General features: G+C 48.0%; 1 pseudogene across 1 annotated transcript; it reads right to left on the bottom strand.

Annotated features, from left to right (window-relative positions):
- Positions 1-3001: 3001 nt before the first annotated feature.
- On the bottom strand, positions 3002-4955 carry LOC123401305 (annotated as a pseudogene). The gene is made up of 2 exons (XR_006611068.1): positions 4848-4955; positions 3002-3902 (listed from the first exon to the last, which is right to left on the bottom strand). The product of XR_006611068.1 is annotated as a polyubiquitin 11-like (transcript).
- Positions 4956-6810: the final 1855 nt, after the last annotated feature.

Genomic DNA, 6810 nt, shown 5'->3' on the forward strand with positions numbered 1-6810 from the left:
ATCGAACTCGGTTGGCAGACGTCGAAGCAGTAAGGAATTAGCGTTTCATTAGTGTTGTTTTTGATCATTAGGTTAATAATCAAACGGCTAATGTGTTTAGCTGGATCTATGCTTTCTTCCTTTTATAGTGATAGTAAATGATTAGTGCATGGTTTGTCATTTAGTTGTTCTCTTTTTTTGAGTGTTTGTGTGTTACATGCTTACTACCCAAAAAAAATTACCGTTAACCAACTAATTCATGATTACCATTATTTTTGCTCTAGATTTTTCTAGCTATTCCTAAATTAGGATGATATACCATTTCATGCTGAATTGTTGTAGCAATAATATACATGTTTTATCACACAAAATTGTGACATTTAAATATATTTTGAAGGTGATACGGTCTGCTTGTCCATATCTTGAAAACATAAAATATGTCACATGACCATAACTAATTCCTAAATTATGTTCATACTTCATGGTCGTTTGTTATTTTCCTGCCAGCAATTGCCGAACGTGCTGCCACGCCTTCTGTGTGATGAATAGTGCTCGTCTGAGTGTTACATCAACGAGATATATTCCATGCAGCTGGGAAAGAATTTTAACCCAAGCCGGTCGCATCCTAAGAGCAACTGTAGCAGACCCCGCATCCCGTCCCGATCCGCAAAATAATCATCAAAGTACGGGTCGGGATGAAAAAACCTGTCCGATCAGACCCCGCATCCCGCCTCGGTTCGCAAATATTTTTGCGGGGCGCGGCAAACCCCCCCCCCCCCCCCCCAACCTTTAGTTTTACGGGCCGGGAGGCCGACCCGTGCTCAGCCTCTATCCGCAGCAAGATTTGGCGGGAGGGATATTTCCGCGCGGTCTTTCCCGCTCCTCCCACCCGCCGCCACCATTGCCTCGCCACCGCACGCTCCCGTGCATCCTCCGCGGCCGTCCCTCGCCGCCATGGACGCCTCCTTGCTGCCCCCCCCTCCCCCGTCACCGTCGAGGTCGCGCACGCTCCTTCCCCTCGGGTGGATATCGTCGCCGGCCATGTTGGCCCCGCCGTCGCCGGCCATGTTGGCCCCGCCATCGCTCAAGCTAGCGTCGCGCCTGCCCGCAAGCGGCAGGGCAACGTGGTCGTGTCGGGCGGAAATCTGACAGCTCCCGCCGCAAAGGCTCGCGCTCCGGGCGCTAAGGCTGTTGTGCGATCTCGGCCGGTGGCGAAGAAGGTCACCAAGGCCGCGGGCGTCAAGAGGAAGAGGATTCAAGTTCCTCCTTCATCCTCTCACTCCATCCCGGAAAGAGATGCCCCGGCGATGCCGTTCAACGGTGTCGCTCACCCCGCAAGCGAGGTGTTTAACGAAATGGCCGAAAGGTATGCGTCTTCGGTCATGGTCATTTCCTTCGTTTTCGCCATTTGTTGCGATAGCTCGTGGCTTGTCAATCGTTCAATATAGCCAAAGATCGAAGAACTATACGATCTTGGAAGATCAAGCTGTGATCAAGCATGGAGTGCGTTGTCTCTTGATGTATGCACGGATACATTTCAAACCGCCAAGAGATATTGGCAAAGGATCGAAAATCAATACTTTCGCATTATGGCAAAGTATTCCAATACGATTTCACGCACATTTCGGTTGCTTGAAGGGCGTTGGAAGAATATTAAGCCTATGTGCAGTCGTTGGGCAGCTTGCTTGGAGCAAGTACGCAATGCACTTTTAAGTGGGACCGTTGAATCCGACTATGTGAGTTCGTTTTGCCTTTGTTCAAGTTGTGTGTAGTCATATTTGCGTCATATTTGCATCATGAGAATTGATTACATCACTTTGTTCATATTGTGTAGGACAAGATTGCCCAACATAGATACAAAGACATGGAAGCTTCGGAAAGCAAATTCTTCAAATTAGAGCATTGTCGGGAGTTGCTCCAAACGTGCGAGAAGTGGAAGTTAATCAACAAAGAATCTTTCTTGCTCACCAAAGAGAACAAGATCATGTCAATGAACCGCGATGACATGGACGACCTCACCAAAACATGGCATGATATGGCAAGAAGAGAGATCTTGAAGAGGATAATGGAAGACTCTGCTCCATATGGTGGCATGATATGGCAAGGAGATAGATCTTGAACATGGCATGATATGGCAAGGAGTGAAGATCGACCACGATGATGCAAGACCATCATTTACGTTTGTCGTACTGAACTTGGCTTTTATTTCCGTGTAAAACTGTGTTATGTTTGTTTCAATTTGAACTTATTTATGAGAACTTATGTCAAATGCAAGAATTGAGTGTTTCCTGTTTTCGGGACGACGCGACCGTGTCCGAACAGACCCCGCAAAAGCTGACTCGTATAAAACCATATTCAGCGAATATACTTTTATACGGGTTCATTTGAGGGTCTGCATCCATACCAAACCGCGTCGGCCCGTAAAAGGGGTTTTACGTGAACTGCAAACGCATTTTACGAGCCGGTATTATGCGGGGTCTGCTAGAGTTGCTCATTTATCCGGCTCCAGAAGGATTTTCAAGAAAAAGAATTTTAACCCAGCCGGTCGCATCCTAATCAACAAAGTCGAAGAATACATCGCACCATCCAAATCTGAACATCACAGCAACTACTCCTTTCTATCCAAAATAATTGTCTTAACTTTGTAATAGCTCTAGTACAAAATTATACTAAGATTAAGACACTTATTTTAAGACCAAGATCAAAATAACTGTCTTAACTTTGTAATAGCTCTAGTATAAAGTTATACTAAGGTTAAGACACTTATTTTGGGACCGAGGAGTATTTCACAGGAACATTCAGAACCCGGAAATTAGGGATCCATAGTCCAAAAAGTAAATCACAAAGGCCGCAATAGTGAATGAGTGCAAGCAAATTTACCCGAAGCGCAAGTTAGAAAATCAACAGTAAATTTCAAGCGAAGATCAAAACTGCAAGCAGTAAATTTCAAGCGAAGATCAAAACTGCAAGCAAGCATTTCAAGCGCAAGTTAGAAAATCAACAGTAAATGAGTGCATGCAAATTTACCGGATGTTCGCTTATTCATTACTAAATAATACTGCTATACCAGCAACTGTTTAAACCAACACATGACTCGATAGTTCATCAAACAAACACAATAGGACTGACACGAACGAGATAACAGTTCAATGATCCGCCGGACGAACGACCACCAGGATGTCCAACGCCAGGGCAATTACTGACCACCACCAGGATGTCCAACGCCAGGGCAATTACTGACCACCACGGAGGCGGAGCACCAGGTGAAGGGTGGACTCCTTCTGAATGTTGTAGTCCGCAAGGGTGCGGCCATCCTCCAGCTGCTTGCCAGCGAAGATCAGGCGCTGCTGGTCCGGGGGGATGCCCTCCTTGTCCTGGATCTTGGCCTTGACGTTGTCAATGGTGTCGGACGACTCCACCTCAAGAGTGATAGTCTTGCCAGTGAGGGTCTTGACGAAGATCTGCATCCCTCCCCGAAGGCGGAGGACAAGGTGAAGGGTGGACTCCTTCTGGATGTTGTAGTCAGCAAGGGTGCGACCATCCTCCAGCTGCTTGCCAGCGAAGATGAGACGCTGCTGGTCCGGAGGAATGCCCTCCTTGTCCTGGATCTTGGCCTTGACGTTGTCAATGGTGTCAGAGCTCTCAACCTCAAGGGTGATGGTCTTGCCGGTGAGGGTCTTCACGAAGATCTGCATACCACCACGAAGGCGGAGCACAAGGTGGAGGGTGGACTCCTTCTGGATGTTGTAGTCCGCGAGGGTGCGGCCATCCTCCAGCTGCTTGCCGGCAAAGATGAGGCGCTGCTGGTCCGGGGGGATGCCCTCCTTGTCCTGGATCTTAGCCTTGACGTTGTCGATGGTGTCAGAGCTCTCAACCTCAAGGGTGATGGTCTTGCCAGTGAGGGTCTTCACAAAGATCTGCATCTGCAGAGACATCCAAAACAGAATGGTGAGCTTCAAGAAGCAGTCAAAAGCAAACTAGGAGAAATATTTATTGTAAGCTTCTACTATACACCAACAGCGTAGAGAATAAACAAACAGGCAGTAGCATATTTCTTTTCATTCAAGAGAAAATAACAGATGGTGCATGCTCATGACCGGAACTAAAGATTGTGATTCCACGTTGCTGACAGACATGCGCATCATCAAAGCTTTTCCAAGAAAAATAAATCTACAGACGTTAGAGAATAAACAAACAACAAGCATATTTTCTTCATTTAAAAGAAACAAATGACGGTAGGAACATACAGGTGCACCAAAAAAAATATCTGAAGACCATTTGTCTCAAGGATTCGACATAGCTGGCGGACATGCTTATCAAGATGCCTAGAGGAAAACCAACCTACAATCCTAGGCCTATGAGGACGATCACGTTACAACAAGAATATGAGCACGAGCGACACATCAGGCAGGCAGTATACGTGTCCTGAGAAAAAGAATTACGACAAGGCTACTACTGAATTCGATCATAAAGAGTTAGGCGAATCTAGCACGAAGGAACGGACGAACCAGTTACATAAATCATGCATATGATAACGAGTTGACCCCGAACACGAACAGATCTACCCTTCAATCTACACGGAAAAATCTCTAAAAATTTGGCAAAGCTTCACCGCCCTAGCTGCCGGATTAAGGAATTAATTGAAGCGAGAACACGAACGGATCTGCCCCGACAACCTAAACGCAAAAAATCCCTAATAATTCGCCAGAGCTTCTCCTACCTAAGGTGCGCGAACAGATCGGACAACAAACCGTTCCCGCAACATCAGATCGGAGCAGAAGCCGACCAAATTCCACAGAACTACACCTCCAACAATCTAATGAACGAAGATCTAGACGAAAGGGAGAGAGGGGAAGCAAGCACCGTACCTTGAGGCCGCGGGGAGGAGGATTTGACGAGCTCTCGAGTCAATCGGAGACGAGATTGGGTGGGGATTTCTTGGTTACGGGGAGCGGTGGTGAGGATTGACGGGAGGGGAGGGGGTGGGTATTTATGCCGGCTGGTGACGGGCCGGGGTGGAGAAGGAATCCGCTGCCGTGACGGCTCCGTCCGTTTGCTGGGTACGTCTCGTGCTCGCCGTGCGTTTTACGTGGGCTCGTTCGTTGCCAGGTTCTTTTTATAAACTGTGAACATTTTTTAATATAATAAACTTTTAGTAATATACAACGATCTATACCTATTAATAAAATAAATAGGTATTTTTATTCTGTCATATGTTTTTATAAAAAAGTTCTTCATATTTCTATACTCAACCCGCAACCCTGTTTTACTCGTTGGTTTCGTATTATTTATACGCCCATGGATGGGCCGTGTAATGTTTCTGTGTTCTTTTCTGTTAATCTATCTATACCTAATAATAAAGCGGCTATTGCTTTTGTCGAAAAACCCACCACGGCATTTACAAAAAAGCCCCCAACGTTTTCTAAAATCAACCCACAGTCTGAATTTAAGTCAAAGAACAAATCGTTTTTTACATTTTACACAAACCACCCTATATTTAATCCAAACTAACCCGCAGTCCAGGGGCCTCTTTCTTCAATCTCCACCAACTCCCCTTGCCGAACCCCAGCTCGCCAAGCCAACCAGCAGCCATGCCGGCGGTGGTCACCTGCTCCGTCAAGTGCCGCCCCCACCACCGCCTCTCGACGCCGCAGCTCCCCGCCGCGCTCGAGCTCCTTCCCCGCGGCGCCCCGGCCTTCACCGACGAGCTGCAGGCGACCCGGTGCCGGACCCCGCCCTCCCTCTCCTTCGCGCGCGCCTCCGACCAAGGGGGAGCCCTCCCGTGCCCCTGCCGAAGCCCGCCGTCCGCGAGACAGGCCCGCGCCGCCGTGGCGGGGCGCGAGGAAGCCGGCCCCGCCGCTCCCATGGCCGCGGCCGCCGTGCTCGCCGGCGCGCAGTCGCGGCACGCCATCTTCCGCGAGGAGCTCGTGAGGAGAACCTACTACACGGCCGATGAGGCCCACCGCGGGCACTCGAGCCAGCCCATGGCTACAGGTTCTGGTCTCCTCTGAAGTTCAGCTAGCACTGAATTGGAGAACAGCGCACAACTACTTGAGGATGTCGATAAGAGTGGCTACTGAAGCAACCCCCGCCGGCGCCACTAGGCTGCTTGCTGCTCGCGCCGTCTCCGCGCGCGCCATAGCTGCACAGCCCGCCGTCCTGCTCGGGACGCTGAGAATATCCGCGGCATGCGACGTCTAGACTCTAGACGATCTGCGACACTCTGCGTCAAGGAGATCGGTGAAGCAGTCTGCATTGACGAGATCACCCGGTATTCTAGGTGGCCGGTACGCTGTCCTCTGCTTCAAAGTGTCAACTGAAATTTGGATAGTACGCGTATATGCATCAGGGCTGGTTTGGTGTTTTCCAATGCTTATAAATGTTAAAGGAAAATGAAAATCAAAAGTAGGAGGAAAGTGGCATGATAATCAAGGAGCCAACGAGCTGAGTGGCAAATGTGCGAAGCCAATCTTGAAAATGACAATTTTAAGAACCCATATATTGAAAGTGGCAAATTTCCAATTCTCTCCTCGGTAATTGGTGCAGATTGCGGTTTTGATATTTTCTCGAGAAAGCTAGCTACTATTGTTTGCTATTTTGTTAGTCCAACAACGATTCCACAAAAAAGGAAATCCGAGTAAACTTCCATCAGTTAATGAGTCTTAGTTTTGCTCTGTTACAGTTCTGTTTTACTTTTATGGTTACAACTGAACTAGAGGATTTGATTCACACTTTAGTTAATGCAGATGAGATGACAAGGTTGACTGCATGAGTTTTTCTCATTACAGTGATGTGGTCCTTTGTTAAAGGATTCAATGCATCTCGATAAAT

Source organism: Hordeum vulgare, chromosome 6H (genome assembly GCF_904849725.1).
Source record: "Hordeum vulgare subsp. vulgare chromosome 6H, MorexV3_pseudomolecules_assembly, whole genome shotgun sequence".
NCBI classification, from domain to species: Eukaryota; Viridiplantae; Streptophyta; class Magnoliopsida; order Poales; family Poaceae; genus Hordeum; species Hordeum vulgare.